This window comes from Lissotriton vulgaris, chromosome 6, assembly GCF_964263255.1.
Source record: "Lissotriton vulgaris chromosome 6, aLisVul1.2, whole genome shotgun sequence".
Lineage (NCBI taxonomy): Eukaryota > Metazoa > Chordata > Amphibia > Caudata > Salamandridae > Lissotriton > Lissotriton vulgaris.
This window is the reverse complement of record NC_141694.1, coordinates 838,193,849-838,216,498: the sequence shown is the minus strand read 5'-3', so window position 1 is coordinate 838,216,498 and position 22,650 is coordinate 838,193,849. Positions and strand designations below refer to the sequence as shown.

Sequence of the window (22,650 nt, the reverse complement as noted above, 5' to 3'; positions counted from 1 at the left end):
GTGGCCCTGTCAGGTGTATAGAATCCCTTGTAAATATTGCCCGTTGCCCGTACCAGTCGGCATAATGTATATGGTGTGATTACTATCTGATGTGTTTGGATAATACAAAGGCTATTTTTGATATAACCTTGTGTGGAGTTCCTTTTGTGGGGGGGCCTGGAATGTTGTTGCTGGTGGGTGCGTGCGCAAATGCTTTACACATTGCCTCCGGGATCAGCCTTACTGCTCGTGTCATGTTCCCAAGGGAGTGAGCAGGGGTTATCTTTGGAGTGTAACTTCCTTGCCCTATCTAGAGTGGTGGTTTCTGCCTGCCTTTGGCGCCAGCCTCAGCTAACCAGAAATCCCATTACTAACAGTATGCTGCTAATGAAAGAATAGAAATTTGCCTAGCCTATGAGAAGGTAAGTTTCAATTCTATTAAGGACTCGGAGGCGAGGATTATGCCCTATTCTCTCTTCGCGTTTATTAACAATTTTCCACAGCAGTTCATCATTACCAAGTAATAACAACTATAGGGCATATTATCAAGGGGGTTTATCTCCGCTTTTTTGGCTTTAAAAGCCAAGAAAGCAGAGATAAAATTATCTCCCTATTACCTAGCTGTCGCTAACACCAGTTAGCGACAGCTAGTAGGAGATAGTGACCATCTTGGGCCCCACTTTGCATGTCAGTGATATTTATCACTAATGACATGCAAAGTGGGCGTGCCAAGATGTTAGCGACTGGAAACAGTCGCTAACATCGCTATCTCTTATTACCAACTTTTGGAGATATTCGCGCTAAGCGCGAATATCTCCAAAAGCTAACACCTGCCCTGAGCAGTTCTTAGCCATGTTATCCAATGGGAGGTAGATAACATGGCTAAGAGCATTAGCTCGGTAATGCATGAATATCGCTGACTTTTCAGCGATATTCATGCATTGCGGCCGATTTTTATCGTAATTGCGATAAACCTTGGTAATACCAAGGTTTATCTGCGATAAAAGTCGCCGCAGCTCAGCTGTAAATTTTTGTCTCTAACCATGCAATAGCGATAATAATCGCTATTGCTTGGTAATATGCCCCTATGTTTCCCACAACACTAGGGGAAAGAAAAAACAATCTTTTTCAAGTTCTTTCTCAGTGTCCATAAACGTCCTCCCATAAATCAACTCGCAACTTCCTACACTTCCACTTTCTTCGCTGGAGGATCTCTCCCATGGTTAGGCATTCTGCTTTGTGTGATAATTACCTGAAAGAAACCACACCAATTACTTATGGCGCCATCAACCAATCAAACAAAGCACAACTTTAATCATTATAAAACCATTATTGTGCATAACACAACAATCAACTTGAATCACAGAACACGGCATAAGCCGAAAAATAATAACAAAGAAGGCTTACTTACAACCAATACAGCGTGGGACAGCAACCAACGTTCTTGCTGGGTGGGATAATCCTCGCCTCCGCGTCCTTAATGGAATTGAAACTTACCTTCTCGTAGGCTAGGCAAATTTCTATTCTATGTCAGGACCGGAGGCGAGGATTATGCTCCTTCAAACCATATCCACCACCACTTGCGCCATATTTAACAGTAGTTTGAAATAGAACATCTTAAAGGTGGAAACAGATGACCAATCCGCTGCCCTCATAAGGTCCTCTAAACGCACACCCAGGCTAAACACCTTGGAAGCCATCACACCCCTCGCTGAATGCGCACCGAAAGCTCTCGTATTAATACCTGCTTCCTGCATGATCCAGCTCACCCAACGGGCTATAGCGGGAGAAGAAACTGCCTTAAAAGGCTTCTTGAGGACTATTAGGAGTTGTTGTTCGCCCGGAGGACGAACTTCCTCCGTGGCTTCCTCATAAGCTTTCAAGCATTGCACAACACAGAGCTTAGGTGATTCTGCAAAAGCAAGGTAAGAAATTGTGCGGGTATTGGATTTAGTACGTCAACTCACCGTAAAGGTAACCCTATCCGGGGAAAAAACCCTGGCCGTGATGTCCAAAGCACGAACATCAGGCACGCTATATAAAAACCCCGGTATAAACTCTCCTGCAAGACACCCGGCACAACAATATGGCTAATTTAGCCGACAATTCTTTTCGTGAAAGAAAACGATCCGGTTGCCAAGACAACGGGAAATTCAAAACCTGGATCACATCCCAGAGGACCGAATAGTAGTGTTCCGGGGACAATGCAATCTAATGCCCCTGAGAAGCTTGCACACAAAAGGGTGCTCCCCTAAGGGCGCTCCATCCACCTGAGCATGTCCTGCTGAAATCGCCGAACGGACCATATTCATCGACCTATACGCCAAGCCCCTCTGGGCTAGTTCGGCCAAATATTTCAGAACATAGGTCAAATCTGCGACCAAGGGATCCACATCCCGTCGTAAACACCAACATACCCATCGCGTCCAAGCCGATTTGTACCTCTTGGATGTACTGTCTGCCCAGGCTCTGGACAACAAGAACTCAGCGTGTACTGAAAGGCCCGGCAATCTCCAACGTTGCCTGTAATCCGCCAAGCCATGAGCTGGAGAGATCCTTCCTCCACCAACTGGTGGGGACTCCCCTCCGGACTCAACAGGAGATGGGGAGTTGGGAGGAGTTGTATTGGAGAATCCCAAGAAAGTCACAATAGAACCGGAAACCACACTTAAGATCTCCAAAACGGCGTTATCAGGACCACGGAGGCTCCCAGCCTGCGAACTTGGGCCGCCACCCTGGTGATCATGGAGAATGGGGGATAAGCATATCCTCTCTCCCGACTCCAATCCTGGCTGAACGCATCGGATGCTACCGCCAGAGGATCCGATCTCCAACTGAAGAACCGGGAAAGCTGCCGATCGAGGCGGCAAGCAAAGAGGTCGATGGAGAACGGGCCCCACCACTTCTGTAGGTAACGAAAGATCTCTGGATCCAGCTTCCACATGCTGAAGTCTCGGAGATAACGGGAGTGCCAATCCCCCACCAGATTCTCCCTTTACAGGAGATACTCCGTAGTGACCGATATCTGATGAGAAAGGCTGAACTCCCAAAACTGCTTTGCCATGTTTGCCAATGCCTTGGACCGAGTGCCTCCCAGGTGATTGATGTACCTGACGGCCGACACATTGTCCATATTTAGTAAGACCGAAGCTTGAACCCGGTCCTTGGTCCAGCACTGGACCGCAAATGAGCCAGCCAGGAGCTCCAGGCAATTGATGTGAAGTAGTTGCTCTTGGGGAGACCAACTTCCGCCGGTGGAAAACTACCCACACCGCTCGGCTGGCGTCCGACTCTATCACCAAATCCGGAGCTAAACTGAGGATTGCTCTTCCCTTCCGAGCCTCCATGTGGGAAAGCCACTATTCCAATTCCTCGCGCACCTCCTCCGTCAGTGGGATCACTTGCGAGTAAGTGAGACCCTTCCGCAGATGGTGCACCTTCAACCGTTACAGGGCCCGATAATGCAATGAGCCCGGGAAGATAGCCTGAATGGAAGCCGAAAACAGACCCACCAGATGAGCAATCTGCCGTAGAGAAGTCCCCTGCTTGGCCAGAGTCTGACAGATCTCGTGCCGAATCTTTGCCACCTTCCTGGAGGGCAAACTGAGTGTGGCAGAGGTGGAGTCTATCACAAACCCCAGGATTTTTTCTCATTGATGACAAAGGCGAAGGAGTGGCACTGCCATCTGCAGATGTTCCCCAAGCTGTGAAAGTCATTGACTCAGGAGAAGCATGCTGTCCAAGTAGACGATCAAGCGGACCCCGTGTGCCCTCAAGTATTCCACCACCGGTTTGAGAACCTTGGTAAAACACCACGGGCCATGGAAAGCCCGAACGGAAGGCATCGGAACTCGTAGGCCTGCCCCCGCCACAGAAACTGGAGGAATCGCCTGTGTGGAGGAAAAATCAGTACTACCAGGTACGCATCCTTTGGAGCCAATCGTACCATCCAATCGAGTGGCAGGAGAACATCCCTGAAAAGGTGAATGCCGTCCATTTTGAATTGCCTGTACACCAACCACTCGTTGAACTCCTGAAGGTTGATAACCGGTCTCCGACCTCCGTCGGTCTTGTCTACCAAGATAATATTGATGAGGAAGCCCGAAGGATGGACCACTGTCCAACACACTGCCCCTTTGCATAACAACTCGTCTACTTTCTCGTTTATCATACCCGCGTCTGACACGCAGAAAACTATTGGCCGGGGAGGACAGTCTTGGTGAGGGGACCCATAAAACTCTATCTGAAACCCTCTGACCGTCTGGAGTACCCAAGCGTCCCCCGTAAGCACTTCCCAAGTGAGGAAAAACAGCGCCAGCCTGCCCCCAACACGTATCTGTGCAGTGGGCAAAACACTCACCGTTGGCATTTCCGTTGTTTCCTCTATAGCCTCGTCCTCGGAACCTCTGACCCCTGGTCGGGTAAAAGGTGTTTGAACTCTGGTCAAACTGATATTGTCTGCGCCCGGAGCCTTGCCCCCTGCCCTGGGGCTGTTGGTTCTGTCCACGGCCGGGTGGGCGGCTCCTGCCCAGACCGGCCCCGCAGAAAACCCGGGGACTAAAGACCTTTTTAATGTTAGCCTGCACTTTGTCCAAGGACATGATTGTGGCAACAAACTTCCCAAGTTCTTTTATGAAAGGCTCACCGAACAGCCCTCCTTGAGCCGAAGCCCCTGCTTCCGAACATGCCAAATCCCCAAGTTTGGGATCTACTTTTATCAGTAATGATCTATGACTCTCTGTCGAGAGCGCGCAGTTGGCATTGCCCATAAAACAGATCGCACGTTGTGCCCACGTTGATAATACCTTGGGGTCAATCAAGTAACCTGAACTACGGGCCTCCTCCGCCATGTCCAGTATCTTAGTCCTCAGACCAAAGGCATCCAGCAATTTGTCCAGGCATGCGCGCCACGAACGATCTATCCCTTTCTTGGGATCCTTAATAAACTTAGCAAGGAACGTCGCCATTTTGCCCGAAATCTCGGGAGTGATTGACACTTTGCATTCTAGAGTTGGGTGGGGGCATTCAGTCCTCAGGCGACTCCGTGCCTCTTTCTCCAATGGTTTCCTCACGCGAGACGCTACATACAAGGCCGCCTTCTCAGCAGGGACCATTCCGCCGAGCGAGGATGTACAATGTCGTCAGGGTCTAAAATATCTGAGATGCCCGCCTTCGGAGGATCCGAAGATCCCAATGGCCTCCACGACCTCCACGAGCCTGCCTCGTCGTCAGAAGCATCCGGGATATCCGCTTGCTGCGACCCAGGGGACGCCGGTGGAGGATCCTCATCCGAAGGCACGGGGCCCTGGGGAAGTACAATCGGGGCCGTATGCGCCAGAAACGCCTGTTTAAGGCTTTCGAAAGCGTCTGTGTCCACCCCTTTGTCACACTTCTTCTTAGTAGAAGGAGGCCCCTGTTCGTCTGGCTGGGCCTGTCCTGAATCGCCAGACGTCCCCGGAACTGCAGGAGGTGGCTGACCCACTTTCACGCGTAGTTTCTCAATCTTGTCAGCTAGGTGCTGCTCCATAGGGGTCATAAGGTCTGTGAATGCCTTGTAAATGGAGTTGTCAACCCTAGCATTAAAATCATCGTCCCACTGCAGATATGCCAAAAGGTCTTCCTCCTCATAGTACTCGTTCTCCATGCCTCCTGATTTGCAAGTACCACAAGCAACCCTGGCAATTTAAAACTGTTCAGCACAATTCTCGGGACACTGGTGCTTTAATACACCGAGGAGACCTCCCACGCGGAGCGCTGTAATTTAGGGACTGAGGGCCTCTCAGTAGTGACACACGGCCAATGGCATGGTTTTGACGGGCTTGCAGCCCAAGGACACCCACTCTCCCAAGAATACACAGGGAAACAAATATATAAATATATAGCCGCCTGTCAGGGTGTCCCTGAGGGACCTACCGCGAGGGCCCCCACCCAGGTACTGACCCGACCGAACGATCGGGCGTGCAGGGACTAAGCCCACAAGGTGCACCGCACCACTACCTACCCGCTGAGCGGGCGTGAAGAGGTTTTTGGGAAGTACAGACCCAGAAACAACCTGGGCGATTTCACTAGGCAGCACTGGCGCAGACATGCACTGGTGACCGGAGCGCATCCAGGCCGTTTCTGACAGAAACGCGCTCCGGGACCCAAGTCGTGTCGCCCCTACAGTGCCCTCTAGCGGGCGGAGGACCGTACCGCGGTCCCCGTATCGTTGGGAAAGAAAGCAGCGTAAGGAGCGCACCAGCTTTCCCGCGGCCAACGGGGGATCTGTGGAAAGAAACCGCCACCAAGTCACAATCCCCACCAACAAACCAGGAAAACCAAGACAATCATGAAGAGGAGAAAAATGCACTTATCTGGAGCTGCCGAGCAGCGAAGAAAGAGGAAGCGCAGGAAGTTGCGAGTTGATTTATGGGAGGACGTTCATGGACACGGAGAAAGGACTTGACAAAGATTGTTTTTTCTTTCCCCTAATGTTGTGGGAAACATAGTTTTTATTACTTATTAATGATGAGCTTCTGTGGAAAATTGTTAATAAAAGCGAAAAGAGAATAGAGCGTAATCCTCGCCTCCGGTCCTGACATAGAATTACTTTTACGGTTATTTCGACAGTAATTGAAAATTTAGTTTTTTTGTATGTACATTTTAATGAAATGACATTAGCATATATTTGAAATGTGACAAATTATTATTATAAATGATGTTAAAGATGGTTATGTTATGTGAGATTGTAAATGTTACAGACCTAGAAATTACTAATTTGATTTTAAAATAAAAAAATTTGCCACAAGCATACTATTATGTCTGCTTAATCCTCTGTAGGTAATATCTGTAATCTGCTGGAACACTAACAAGCCGTCGCTGGGTATATTGTAGTTGTGCATATAAACTGATGATGGAGAGATCTGCAGTACAAGTTGCCTGAACACTTGTGTAATGTGTTTGCTAATCATTTCTATACACTTCCTGTCAGTCATGGAGTGATGTAATTTTTACTAAGATTCATCTAAGTTAAAGGACACATGTTGTGTGTGTCAGGACATCTGTAGCATATCTGTAAAAATCTTTTGTATTTTTTTACTACATCTGAAGGGAGGGTCCAAGGAGGTCCCAGTACCCCATGTGAGTCTTTGGACGAAGACTCAATTGGGGCGTAACAGTGATAACAGGAACATCAGGAGGGAAATTGGCGTAGAAGTGGCTCCCAGCCAATCAATTGGGGTACCAAGTACGCATTCCCAGAGACCTACTACTCTTCACTTACCACCAGAAGCTCACCATATGTTGTGGGCTTGGACATTGGACCTGTGTTAAAGTCAGGTGCTATGGAAGATTTCCAGCAGCTTAAGAATTAGGTCCTGCATTGGCTGGATAACAACACAACCTTGGGGCTTAGAGTGGAGAGCTTCATTAATATGATGCGGAGAGTTGAATGGGTTGGTGGTTCTAATAAGTGCTATGGAGGTGACTGTGTCATCATAAATTTTAATTGTCCACATCTGGCAGAGAGAATCCTCCATGCGGTCAGTTCCTGTAATACTTTCGGCCGTGCCACCTCGATTGTGGCATTCCCCTTGGGCTTCTTCTACAGACCCCCACACCCTGAAATATCCTCAAGTATATGGCATTTGAGGTAACCTTCCGGTCTGGTCCACCAGGGGTGATCAGTGGTAACCCCACACGTTCAAGCCTCAAACTTTTATGAATCCCCAGGGTTTTTTGACAACAGTGATTGACTCTCACTGCAAGCATCAGTGAATACAACGGGCCCCATTTTGAACCCCAAGCTCATACAACAACCTGATCAACCAGATCAAGGCAGAAACTCAATGGAGGAAAGCAAACTTTGTAACTTTAGCTCATGAAATATAGAGGGCCTGGCTAGCAAGCTTTCGGACCCTAGATGGTGCTGCTTTGTAAAAAATGTTGATGTGATTTGTTTGTAGGAGACTTGTGCCGCAGGAAAACTCTTGTTTTTTGGAGGGATACAAGTCCTTTTTTGTACATGCTTTGCCTTCGAGGGCGGGTCGATCTAAGGGTGGTTTGAGTGTATATATATCGCTCAGGTTGAAATGTAGTATCGAAGTGCTATCCCACGATAACCCATGTTTACAGGCTTGTTACTATCAAGTGGTTCTGATAAATATTTGCTCTTAAATTTTTATAATGCTACCTTTTCTTTACCTGAGGTCTGTAACATATCCCGGTTGGGTGCTTTTTTACACAATGTTAACGTTTCCATTTGTGACAAGGTCCGCTTTATATTGGCTGGCGACTTCAATGTTCATCTATGTAGGGATCTAAGAATGTGGGGTGTTGCGGGTCTCCATGCCCCCGCCTTCCAGGGATGCATCTAGAACACAGCGGTCAGGGTGAAAATCTAAATGCAGTAGTCAGCGGATTCAACCTGTTAACTGCAATGGGTAAACTGGACTCAAGTCACAGTGATATTACTTCAAACTTTATAGGGAATAGCTGTGATTCTTATATAGATTGTATCTTTGTCTCTACGCCCCTTTTTTGATTAAATCTTGGATTTTTCCACCACAAAGAGTATTTTTAGTGACCATAATCCCCTCTGTCTCAAAGCCTGCTGGCCCTCTTAGACAAGAGCAGTGGGAAAGGAAGGGGGCTCACTGCAAGCTATAGATGGGGGTAGAAGGCTTAAATGGGCTCAGGTCATTCCTGAACACCTCCATGAGGCCCTCCTAGACAAATGTCATAACGAGTTACAGACATGTTTAACCCCGCCGCGGATGTCAGATGAGCTTGTTGTTAACACTTTCGTAGATATCTCACGCTACATAGCTACCACCATTAAGAGCACCATTAAGAGCAGCACCAAGTTCTGGAGCATTATAAATAGCACCTTTCTGGCACAGCAAATGCCCTCGATGCCCATATTACGGAGAATGGATGGGTTAGTCACTTTGAGGTAATGTTCCAGAGCCCTCAATCTCATAGTGCCACTCGTGGAGTGAGAGGAATCAGATTTGCCCTAACAGTTTCTGTGGAGGAGGTCAGGTTGGGTATAGCTGGGTTGACCCGTAATAAGGCCCGAGACTTCACAGAATTCCGTCCGACCTCTGTATCTCCAAGTTGGAGCTGTGGGCCCCCGTTTTAACCTCTGTTATCAATGCAGTCTTTAGAAAAGGGAATAGAGAGAACACGCATTGGTATAGGCCCATTTCCTTGTTGGACTCTGTGGTCAAGTGGTCAGTGGTATTTTATTAAATAGATTATCGAACTGGGCCCAGGAAAACAATATTCTTTTTTATGTCCAATTTGGCTTTAGGCCCGGTTGTTCCACCATAGATCAATGCCGTACCTATTCATGATCTTAAACAAGTGTACAGTAGCTCGTTCTGGCACTATCTACATGGCCTTCATGGACCTATCCTCCACGTTCGATTGTGTTAACAGATACAAGTTGTGGGAGACCTGGTCATCTTTGGGGGTAGACAGGGACATCGTCTTCTTTCCACAAGATCTCCATTGAGACACAAAGGCTGTAGTTAGGTTTTCTAGTGGCCTTAAAGTTTCCGAATCATTCCCTACTCATAGAGGGGTCCGACAGGGTTTCATACTGGCACCTTTCCTGTTTAACATATATATAAATATTTTAGAGAAGGTGTTACTGGAGACCAAGGTGGATTATCCTCAGGTGGGTCGGCGTGGCCTTCCGGTCTTGTTGTATGCCGACGACACTGTCTTGATAGCCAGGAACAAGAGGGGCTTGCAAACGTTAAATTATTTTTCCCAATTTGTGAATGATCAGGACCTGCTGGTCAATAACTCAAAATCCTATGTGATGCAAGTAGGTGCTCGCTCCAGCAGGCCCTACACCTTTATGATTGGGTCTACCTTCATCCCAAAAACGGGGGCGTTTTCCTATCTGGGGGTTCGGTTGGATGCCAAGATAAACTGGGGCCCCCAAAAATCTGCAAGAAGAACAACTTTACCAGGGCGACTACAGCTATTTTTAATTTTGCCGGGAGACTGGGGCAAAGACCCATTGGGGCCATATTACAGCTTAACAGGGCCACGTTTGACAAAAGTATGGTAGTGAAATTTGGGGCTGCACCGCCTTAAATAAACTCCCAATTACTGAAAACTATTCTTGGAGATGGCTTCTAGCTATCCCTCAGGGTACACCCAACTTCACTATACATGAAGAGCTTGCCATGATCTATTTAACAGACCTGTTAGCTTACCGCCGGTGTCACTGTGGGTAAAAATCTGGACTCGCAAGGGGACTTCCATAAATAAAACTTGAAGGGATTGCATGGCGCTTGACCACGTCTCCCATATCCTGTGGTTCCAACTATATTTAGTGCCTTGCAAGCCTGGGGAGAGGTGATCTTTTTGATAACCCTGACGCGTGCAACAAGAAGAATCTAGTTGGTATTAAGGTGGCCTTTCTTAAAAAGCAGTCTTTGGCTAGGGAAGATAAGGAGCTACTAAAGCCTAGTGTCCGCCGCTATATCATGTTAAGAACCACGCAGACAGTGGAACCATACATATTAGGGTTTGTGAACTCATATGATCATTTTTTATTGACTAGGTTACGGTTTGACCTTTTTTATCTTCCCCCTCGCCCATCCAAGGGGGCAGCGCAAAGGTCTGAGCTTATTGCTTTGTGGCTGCGATGGAAAGTCTCCACAGAACATGCTCCACTTTGTGATGTTCTTTAGCTTTTACGATCTGCCCAGAAAGTCTTTTATCATCCTGATCCTGAGAAAAGCTAACTTTAGGCAAGTGCGTCCTGCCTACACTTTTCTACAAATGTTTATGGGTGGTTCTGTTTTCCATGTGCTAGACTTTTTAAAATCAGCAGTCAGGTTAAGGGCCAGTTGTGATTAACCAGTGCGTTTTTTAATATTTTATCTATTAATGGCACAATGCACTTTGTTATGTACTGATTTCATCATATCTGGTCACATTTGTGAGACCCTGCAGTCACTTGTATTTTGTTCATTATACCTAGATCTGGTCATCTTTTAAACCTAAATGGTTTCTCGAAGGACGTTTTTTTTTACTTTTACTGTATGTATGATTTTATGGTTTTCTTATTGAAACCAAATAAAGAAATCTTGATTGATTGATTGACACATGTTGTGTGTGTAAGGACATATGTAGCATATCTGTAGAAATTATTTGTATTTTTTTACTACATCTGAGCATAATATTTGTGTACACCTGAGGACAAACCCAGTGTAGCTGAAGAAACCACGTTGTGATGCTAATGTATTTGAAGGAGTAATTGCTAAGAAAATGTAACACTGAATTTCTTAACTTCACCAAAGGTGGATTTCTTATATACTTTTCATTCTCCTATTTATTTTTTACATTATGCATCCTAATCATTGCCAAGTTGACTACTTTCTAATGCTGTGTCTTCTCTGCGCGGCATCCATTTTGATGGTGTTTGCTGGTCCATTTTGTAATACAAAATATATTATTACCCAAATATTAGAATAACTCCCTAGAGCTGACCTTCAAAATAATGACATGCTAGTCAATTAGACTGTGTTTGAACAGTTAACTTTATTACACAGTATGTATGTTTAAACAAATTATTCAATACATTATTTCTTTCTATTTAAATGATGTTAGAACACACATTATTTTTATTATTTTTTTATTATTTATGCAAAAAATATAACACAATTTCACATTCTTAGAAAATGAGTTAACATTTACGTTGGATGAGGAATAAAATATGAGCCTACACTTGCTTAGAATTCTCTTGCAGGCAACAGTTCATGACTTGATTAAAATGAGTGAACAGAAGGTAAATAGGATGAATGATCCAAACGTTCACAATAGGACATCACTTTTTTGCGTCTCTTGGTGGCAGCTTCTTTGGTGTTGTTATCAACCGTGCCAGATGTACCCCTCCTAATGGCCACTGGAGTGGCATGAGTATCAAATGGGAAGGTGGTGACAGGTGGCTCCATGGGCAACAGTGTTCCACTTTCCATGGAGCTGCAAGCTGGAGATATTTCTGGGACCAAGCTAATTTTGACACTGGTGCTGACAATATTCTAAAACTATGCTGCACCACCCCAGAATGTAAAGTGTAGGCATTTCTTTGCGGCTAAAATAGTTCATGGTCAGCCCTCTGGATATCATTCTGGATAGCTGCACCTTGAGTTCCCCTCCTTGCAGCAGGTCCTGGCCTAGCCAAATCGTCCCTGTGACCTTGACTTCGTTCTAAATTCACTAGGGAGCCCGAGGGGAACTTATATAGACCAGATCAACCCCCCACTCACTGGAACAAAACACAATTGAGACCTGGCCTAAAAACTAGAACCAATACACGTGGACCTAATTTCAGTCAGTAGCTGCCACAATTTTGTGTGCTGCTAGGGCAGTGAATCCCTCTATAGGTCCCTCTTCTATGTAAAAAATGTTGTTCCCAGGTAGTGCAACCCCGTGTGGACTAGCTTGAATACTATAAATGCGTGGACTAGCTTGAATACTATAAATGCAAGTGAATCCCAATTGTGCAATTGTGTGTCTCATGTAGGGGCCACTTTGTTTTAAAAAAGAGCTACAACCAACACTAGCTAGCCACCTTTATTCTGTGCTGTGGGTTTGCTCACATTAAAAGGACACTCTGCTGATTCCTTGTATCATAGAGGGCCAACATGTTGCATTGCCTGTTGATTTAACCCCTTCACTGCTCATGACAAGCTCAGCTTGTCATGCAGTACACTGGTCGTGTGCTCATGGGAATCTTGGAGTAACTTGGAGTAACAGCACTCCAGGGGAATTCCCTTAGCACTGATGTGGTTAAAGGCAATTTCTTCAGGGCATGGGTCAGTACCACCACTCTGTTTTTCTTTCACAAATGTATGTGTTCCTGGGAAACAATTATAAAATACATACAACACAATTAATGGCACACTGGCAAGTCTCCTATGGAACAGTTATTGTACTGAACCATTAGTCACTCGACCACTTCCCCCATAGTTACCGCTTGCCTGATCAGTCTGAGCATACCGGTGACCTCCTTTCTTTTGTGTCAGTATTGCGGATCTCTCCCCTGCTACTGTTGTTAGCCTGCGGGAAAAGGCACATACGTTATCCTCGTGGATCGAGGTACAGATGTGAGCTTGGTTGAAACCTTCTTCGGAGTTTTCCTTATAACCCTATTAAAATCTTATGGATATGTTTTCACATTGGGCTGGTCGACCTAAAAAGCCTGATGGGCACAATTTTACAAACGGTCACTCACCATATATATTTGTCCTGCGCTCCGCTCACTCGTGTCTATAATTACGTGAGTCTCAGCAGTCCTATTTCCCAATCACACCATGTATATTGACCTGCCACGCCAATCCCGTGTCCGTGCAGGGTTGCAGGCAAAAATAAATGGTTGGGAAAAGGATTAAAGAATGAAAGACCGGTGGATAGGCCGGGGGACAGGATGGGAAACCTCTTGTTGTCACCCGGTAAATGTGCCCGGCTGCAATTCAAATACCGGTGACCTCCCCCGCTTACTGCTCCTTACCCGGGATTTGCTGTTGCCGCGCGATTGCTCGTCCACGCCATCGCATCAGCGGCTGCATCTTTTTAAGCACGTCTCGGCACGGGATTGCAAATACTCGAGTCCGCCCTGCGGTGTTTACACGGAAGTCCTACATCCGACTGGAGAAGCGTGGCTCAATGGTTAGAGCGGCAGACCCTGATGCAGAGGTCTGGCCCGGGACCAGGGTTCAATTCCCGCCTCGGCGGCTCTTGGACTCAATTTCCCCGGACCTGATAACTCTCACCTCGGTGCCTAGTCTAATCATGGGTCCCACTCTGTGACTCGGGGCAATAGCTTGCTTAATCTCCACAACGGCCCCAGCAGCGCTGTGGATGCCTGGCTTCACCTTGGGGGTGCCCAGGAGTGGACATTTCATAGGAAAGCCAGGATGGGTTCCACAGCGGTATGAATACAGCGCTACGAGGCCTCCGGGTAGAAGTGCGCTATATAAATACTCTACATTTACATTTACATTTACTTCCTGTTTGTAGCCGGTGGGGATTCTCAAGGAAAGACGGGCGCCATCTTAAAGATGTGTGTGCATTTGGCTGGGAATCAAAGCTGTATGGGATTATCTGTTTAAAATCCCGGCAGATTTGAATTGGGGACAATACAGTGAGATTTCCTTTACATATTCCTGAAATATTCAATTACTTATAGCATTAGTGAAATTATTCCAAGGCTAGATATATCCCCGCACTGGAATGTCACTACAAAGCAATAAAAGGAAATCCAGTAATGTAATTACTTCTAGTATTTTCCTGGCTGGTACTACCATCGGCATCCCTGCATGCTACAGCCTAGTGAACCTCACTAATTAGTGTGCATGTTATAACTGCCTGATATGTAATAGGGGCTACCTTGGGGAACCAGGAACAGTTGCTAATTATTGGCTACCCATATGTAGGTGAATGTTACAAGCCAATTCGATTCCACTCAATGGAATCATTGAGGCCCCGGTTGTCTGTGCCCTCCTGGTAGATCCAGCGTGCTTCCTTGTTGGCCAATCTGACTTCCATGTTAAATTTGTCCCTAGTCACCTTTTCCAATATGGTCCACTTGAAACTCTTGTGATGATGATTCTGTTGTACAAAGTGTTGGACCAATTTGGTTGTCAGTTTCCTTGCTTTCAGGGTACTGAGGTGTTCCTGCATTCTAATTTTCACTTTGCGTGTGGTGAGACCTATATAATGCAGTCGCTTTTCCCTAACTAAGTTCGCGACGTGATTCTGCTACAACCGTTTCTCCTCAAAACCCAGATGAAGTGTGCAGTAGCGCGCACTCGACACCTTGTTCTCCTCGATTGCCTCTAAACACTAGTGCGTCCATTTGAAATCTTTTCTTGGCGCACTCAGCGGCCATCTTGGATTTCTGTTTTACCTTCAGTTTGCCTAGTATCTTTCCTTCTTGCCTTGTTCTTTTGTAGTTTATGACATTAATTTGGTACTTCCGACCCTTATAAGTCTTGGTAGCCCTGACAATTAGCAACAGTCTGTGAAGTTGTATCGCTAAAATAGTTGTATGTCAAATATCTAACATTTAAACTATCCCAGCCTGGTTATGAAGTTTGAGGGTACACAACATCATATGATTGTAAGCTTGAATGTGTTATAAATTTTCAAAAAATTATTTAAGAATGAGTTATTAGTATTAAATGCACATTTAATAGTTCCACATTCTTAAGATATAAAACATGAATTTAGCAGACACAAGTCAATTTGCAGTGAGTTTTCTAGGCTTAGAAATACACCACTCTACTTCAATTTACATGTAGATGAGTTCGTGTTTGCATGTTTGTGGTTTAAATCAAAATGAGTAATGGAAGACATTTTGAAGAACAAGTGAAGGATCATTATTGATGGCGCTAATGTGTGTTAAAGGAAAACTTTAATTATTAGCTAAAAAGTGCCATTTTACTACTAGCTCCACTTTATTTTTGCTATAATTCTAAAGATATTCTTTTAGCATTATAGCAAGCAAAAATTAATTAAGATTATTTCCTGCAATGTAGTGATATGCAGTGTTAAAATCCAGGCCTGGAACACTGTGTATTAGTAATATGGAATAATCTATTATAACCTCCACTCCAGCAAATTTCTTGTTTTAAATAATTTGCAGTGTTAATGGCAAATTGTTAATGTACATTCAGCGCCGCGTTCGACACTGTCAACCACACCAATTTATTACAATGTTTAATGGGGTTGGGTGTGTCGGGCGCGGCACTAGAATGGCTGTCCTCCTTCCCGGATGAGCGTTTCTTCCAGGTGTTCGAGGATGAGGCAGTTTCCATCAAACATCCACTTAGCTGCGGGGTGCCTCAGGGCTCCTCCCTGAGCCCCACGCTTTTTAACATTTATATGCAACCTCTAGCAGGGATAGTCCAACCCTTTGGTGTGCGTATTGTCACCTACCCGGACGATATCCAACTGGTGGTCTCTCTTGACCACACGGAAGGGTCGTCCAACACCTTAGGTCCCTGTCTGGAGGCTGTTGCTAGGTGGATGCAACTTTCCTGCCTCAAACTCAATGGAGAGAAGACGGAGGGTATGCTGTTGGGCAATTCTCCATTGACCTCTTTGGTTTCTATCTGGCCCTCCTGCCTTGGCGTCCCTCCCCCACCTAAACCCCAGATAAAGAGCCTGGGCATTTGGCTCGATAAGTCGCTTGATTTCTCGGCTCAAGCAACTAAAACAGGGGCTACATGTGTGGGGCTTATGAAGATGCTTCGTAAAGTGCTCCCTCTGCTCCCTCTCAAGGCGAGGAGAATCATGGTCCAGGCCCTGGTCCTCTCTCGCCTGGATTATGGAAACGCGTTGTACCTAGAAGCTCCGGTAGCGGTGACCCACAGGCTCCAGGTTACACAAAACTGTGCTGCTCGCCTACTGTACAACATCCCCCGCTGGCAGTCAGCCAAGCAGGCCCTAAAGGACCTTCACTGGCTTCCAGTCGCCGCCAGAGCTCAGTTCGAGGCCATGTGCATTGTGCACAAATCCTTCCATCGAACGGGCCATGCCATCCTATTCCCCTTAGTTTTACCCTACGTTCCTTCCAGAGCCCTTCGCTCCGGTTCACTGCATCTAGCGACCACAATAAAAATCAACAAAGCTAGGTGGGGTGGCCGCTCCTTTTCCCACACTGCTGCTAGGCTCTGGAACTCCCTTCCCCTCGCCCTTAGAGGGAACCCAAACAGGATGGCTTTCAGGAAAGCGCTGAAAACATATTTGTACACAAAAACTCGTTAACCTTCAGGGTAGCCCATTTTAGCAATCATTATAAGCGCTGCGAGGCCTCCGGGTAGTTTTGGAGCTATATAAATATAATTTTTCATTTCATTTCATGTTACAAATGGGAGGGTGTGGATAATACTTCACATAGGATAGGATGTTACACCTGTTTGGATGGGTGTGTTTTATCAGCTGTGTTAAATAAAAAGGTGAAATAGAGTGATGATGAATGGTATACTATTCTTAATACAAACACAAGGAGATGATGGACGGAGCGCTGAAACCTTTCAGACACACACCCCATCACAGATCTGGGTTGAATCCATCATCCTTATTTAGCTCACATTGTCACCCCAGTTCTGACCCTCCAAATGCAAATCAGTCTTTACCCTAATCCCCATGAGAATAGTCCAGTTAACTACCAAGCCAGGTATTCCCCGGACTGGAAACAAGCACCCTGGTACCAGTTTCAGACTAACACCCCTCATCAGCCAAGCTAGCCTGAATCCAGTGGCAAAATGAGCAAGGGACCCACGTCTGTGCATACGCTGCCAACTTGGGGCAAACCACGCAAACACAAGGAGATGATGGACAGAGCGCTGAAACTTTTCAGACACTCACCATCAGTAACAGATCTGGGTTGAATACATAACTGTTCTTAAGCTCACTTTGCTACCCCAGCTCATACTCATGCAAATGCAAATCAGTCTTGACCCTATTCCCATTGGGAATAGTCCAGTTCGAACTGCCAAGCCAGGTCTTTCCTGGACCGGAACAAGCATCCTGGGACCGTTTTCCGGTTAACACCCCTCATCAGCCATGCTAGCTTGAATCCGGTGGCAAAGTGAGCAAGGGGCCCATGTCTGGGCATACCCTGCCAATTTGGGGCAAACAAAGCAAACACAAGGAGATAATGGGCTGAGTACTGAAACTTTTCAGAAACTCATCCCCAGTCACAGATCTGGGTTGAATCCATCCTCCTTCTTTAGCTCACTTCGCCACCTCAGTTCAGACCCAGCCAAATGCAATTCAGTCTTGACCCTATTCACATTGGGAATAGTCCAGTTCGAACTGCAAAGCCAGGTCTTCCCTGGACTGGAAACAAGCATCCTCGACCGGTTTGGCGGTAACATCCCTAATCAGCCAGGACAGATTGAATCAGTGGCAAAGTGAACAAGGGTCCCACGTCCAGGCATACCCTGCCAGTTTGGGCCAAACAAAGCAAACACAAGGAGATTTCTTGTCACTGTGCTACTGGATTCAAGCTACCCTGGCTGAGGAGGGGTTTTACCCAAAACTGGTCTTAGAGAGAGGGGTGGTGACGAGAAGGCAAAGGAAAGCTTGATTATCAACATTTCCAAAAGAATTTTCACACCCTTATTTTTCTAATGTGGTGGAACATAAAGAAGGCATTGGATCTGTGACCAAATTCAGACTCAAAAGTAACGACATATCATTGATCACCCATTATTCGATTGACTCCTTGGAGAAAATTGTGAATCATCAACTAAAAGACCTAGAACTGGATTCCAAGACAACTATAAAAAATATGACAAACAAAGAATTAAATATTCTGAAACAACTAGCTTCGGATGACAGTACCTTCTACAAAGCATACAAAGGGGGAGCACTGGTTCTGATTGACTATGATATTTATCATCGGAATGTACAAGAACATGTGGAAGATTTAGAAACCTCTAAAAACAACACTAATACATTTATAAAGGTATTAAAAATCATAATCATTTGAGCCATTGGCAATGGCATTATCACCAAGACTGAAAAGTGTTAACTGCTTCCAGACACTGTCCTCACAATATTCATGCTAACTAGACCCAGAGCTATTAGAGCGCTTTACATGAGCACCAGTTGCATTGCATACGTACACACACATTCATTTTTGTTAGGCACAGGGAGATTAAGTGATTTGTCCAGATTCACAGAATGCTTAGCGTCCCTGCCGAGACTCAAACCTGGTTCCCCAGCTCCAAGGTCGAACACCCTAGCCGTTTGGCCACATTCTCTCCCCTAGCCCATTGAGACCACCATATCTACACATGGGTCCGAGCATAAGAATAGTGGCATATTCATAGATCTTTGTCTACAAACGTTTGTGCAAGGATGCTCCACTTACACATGAGACACCACTGGCTTTTTGGGAAAAATTAACTGTAAAAACACCTTCAGGGTCAGTTGGATACAATTGATGTTATATCCCTTTACACGTCCATTTCCGCACAGTTTGGGTTTACAGGTTATTGAATGAGCTTTGTTACAGAAGGATTACCATGAAGATATCAAAGTGTTTTTGTTGGAGTTAATATAATTTACTTTATACCACAGCTATTTCAAATGGGGCAACGATTTTTATCAACAACTGACTGGGACCAGCATGAGAATTGTGCTGCCCCAAACTTAGCAAAGACATTCATGATTAAGTTTGGCAAGATCATATTTTAACACAGGAGCTTTGGATCAACAAGTTATCTTTATTTTTGCGATACATTGATGACATATTTTAATATGGCAAGGATCCAGTGATACACTTGAAGAAGCCACACAATCCTTGAATCAGGTGGTACTGGAGTGCAGTTTGCATATGAGATAGATTCAAATAAAATAACATATTTAGATGTATTAGTTACAATAAATAATGGAAAAATTCAGACATCTACCATCTTTTCAATTATTGAGGTTAAAAGAAAATGTTCAAACAATGTGTCAAATATACTTTTATTTGATTCATTAAAAAAAATCATAAAAGGATGGACAACCATCATAAAACACCGTGCTTTAGAATATACATTTTTTTAAAAACCTAAAAAGGCTTGAGGTTGATGTCTGAATAAGGAGATACTTATTATTTTAAAAATAATGACGAATATAACAATGCATGTGGGAAAAATCTGCTAATTAATTGGCTGCTTGGCAGGGTCGCATTTTACCAGTTCTTTTGCTGCGATTTTCCATAGTATTATGGCTCTACAGGACAGAGGAATTGACGATCCTCCGAGACATTTAATGACCGCTGCTCTACATGTTCTTATTTGTTCCTTCCTTAGAGCCTCCCGGAGAATGGATTTTCGGGCTTCCAATAAAAAAGAGCATGTGCATAGAAAGTGTAGTAGCGACTCTTCCCCTTGACCACAGAGACGACACTCCTTGGTTGGCCATGTTTGTTTCCATTTTGGGGTCAAATCCTTTGGGGGGAAAGACCCATGCGTATCAAAGTCAGATAATGTTTTTTCTGGTGGGAGAATTGTTCCAAAAGATATTGTTGCGGCTTCAGCCTCTGATAATCCTTAATCACAGCCCAGGCATGATGTTTTTTTGCAAAGGACGTTTAATCAGTTAATAAAGAGGTCCGTTTGATAGCGTTATTGACAACGATTTGAAATCCGGAGTACGTTGTGAGGGTGAGCCAAGCATCCTCTAGCTGTAATGCCGACAGGGATTCCTTCAGGGCTGCTGTGGTTGAGTTAGCTAGGCTCTTTTGGTTTTCAATCTCGACCCAACAATAGTGGGCTAGGGTGTTATCTTCTGCCTCCCTCATCCTCCAGTAGTATTTTACTAGGGCGCCTTGTCTGGCCATAATCTGATTTTTTAGACCATATTCTAGGCGGATTTGTGCCTGTGAGGTGTGTAGCGGAATTGAGAACAGTCTCTTAAATAGTGTAGATTGTGCTGTATTTAGGACTGTGGCATCTTTGGTGTTCAGAATTTCTGAGCCGTATGAAATGGAAGGTAAAAATTTTGCAGCAATCACTTTAAGCAGGTGGGCAGTGGAGCATCCTATAAGTTTTTTCCTTAGAGTTTTAAAAGTGAACAACAGTTGTTTGGCTTTCAAGCGACCTTGGTCCAAGTGTGATTTGAAGTTAAGCTTACAATCTAACTGAAAGCCCAGGTATTTGTAGCACGTAACCCTTGTCAATTGATGCTCACCCAAATTCCAGGAAAAAGTTAGACTTTTTGGTGTTTTAGTAGATTTCGAGAAACACATAACTTTTGTTTTTTTATGGTTAATCGTAAGTTGGTTCGAGGTGGCATAGTCTCCTAGTTCTGTGATCAGTTTCTGTAGGCCTATGGGAGTTTATGCTAGCAGGACGATGTCATCAGCATATTGGACACAAGGGATCGTTTTTTTTCCCAATTTTGGAGGGTCTGCTTGGATTAACCTGAGGCGCTTATCGAGATCGGAGGTGTAGATGTTAAATAGACAGGGTGCCAGTACGCAACCCTGTTTTAGCCCATTGGATGTTGGAATTTTGCCGGTTAAACTGGACCCATCTCCTTTCTTTATTTGTACCCACGTATGTGAGTATAGATTGATGATGGCCTTCAGGAGTCGTGGCGGAACCCCCCAGTCTTGCATTTTTGCCCATAAGTTGGCTCTTGAAACTTTATCGAAAGCCGCTTTTAGGCCGATAAAGCAGGTGTACAGGGGCCTAGATTTTGCAAATGACTGATTGGCTATGAGGGTAACCGCTGAAATATTGGTGAGGGTGCCCATCCCTGCCCGGAATCCAGTTTGTGTGTAGGGTATTAAGTTTGATCTGCTGACCCAAGCCTCTAGCTCAACCAAGAGATTGGATGCGTATAATTTCGCCTCCACATCTATCAATGCGATTAATCTGACTTGTGGATTGGGTTAAGGATACTTCCTCTCCAAGACTCAGGAATCAAACCGCATGTTATGGCTTTGTTAAAAAGGGGAGTAAGGAGGCGAGAAAAGAATGGAGGGTCGTGCCGAAACAGGGCATTTGGTAGACCATTAGGGCCTGGAGCTCCCTCAGGTTTTAAGTTTTTTATTATTTTTAGTACTTGTTCAACAGAAAAAGACTCTGAGTCTTGAGACGGTTCATGGGTCAGTGTGTTATTGGCTTGTCCTCCGCCACCGGCCCTGTTTGCTGTTATTGTTCCATTATTCAGGGCAATTGGAGATAGAGTTTCATTGTATGGATGTTCAATGTGGGCTCTCCAAGTTGTTTCCATTACATCCGAGTTATGATGTCGATTCCTGCCATTAGTTAACTGATTAATTTGATCCCAGAAACGCTTGGGGGCCCTTAATTTACATGCATAGAGTATTTTTGCCCAGATGTGTTCATTGTACTCTTTTTTGGCCAATCTTATGTCCCTGTTATGCTCCTTTCTTGCTTTTGCAATTATGATCAGGATTCCCTGGTGGTGTTCTGGTCCCCGTGATCGTAATTGTCTGATGTACTTATTTAGTTCTCGTTTTTTGTTTCCTCAAGCGTTTGGTGTACCAGGCTGCCCCCTTTGAATTTCCTGCTTTATGGCCATGGACGTGCTTGGAATATTTGTTATTTATGACATGGATGAAAGACTCCCAGGCCTTTATGCTCAGTGTTTCTATATTAAATCTTTCCAAAAGGCTGGAATATATACATGTGATATCCTCAATGTTTTCCTTTTTCCAGCAGAGGCGTTTTAAGTTATAACATTGGGTTAAGGAAGACATCGCCTTTGGTTTCTCTGGAAGTACGAAGCTACCTAGTAAAGTGAACGATTGTGGTAGATGATCGCTTTCTGCCCTATTTTTTATTTGAAAGTTCTCAATGTACGGGAAAAGGTCGTAATCCGTAAACGTGTAGTCGATGGTTGAGCATGATTTTTGGGTGACCCTTGTATGTGCTGGGGGCCGATCTGTTGGGCTTTGACTATTGAGCACTTGCATTGAGAGATCATTCAGGCGAATTGCGCATCTCTTACCAAGGGAAACCTGTCGATTGGAGGCTAGTGTAGCCCCTATTGTGTCCTTATTGCAGTTGTGCTGTAAATTCATGTTGAAGTCACCCGACAGTATGATGTTAGCATCTGGGTAGGCTAGTTTTAGTGTTATTAGAGATGTGATAAGTTGTTCGATTCTTAAGCTCTTTTGCTTAGATGCCG

The 22,650-nt window shown here is 45.1% G+C and overlaps 1 protein-coding gene and 1 pseudogene across 1 annotated transcript in view; both read right to left on the bottom strand.

The window, feature by feature from the left end:
* Positions 1 to 22,650, bottom strand: part of LOC147708080 (potassium/sodium hyperpolarization-activated cyclic nucleotide-gated channel 1-like) — a 1,712,518-nt gene that overhangs the window by 1,319,144 nt on the left and 370,724 nt on the right. The gene's annotated exons all lie outside the window — the stretch shown is intronic.
* Positions 1,882 to 4,946, bottom strand: LOC147708081 (uncharacterized; annotated as a pseudogene).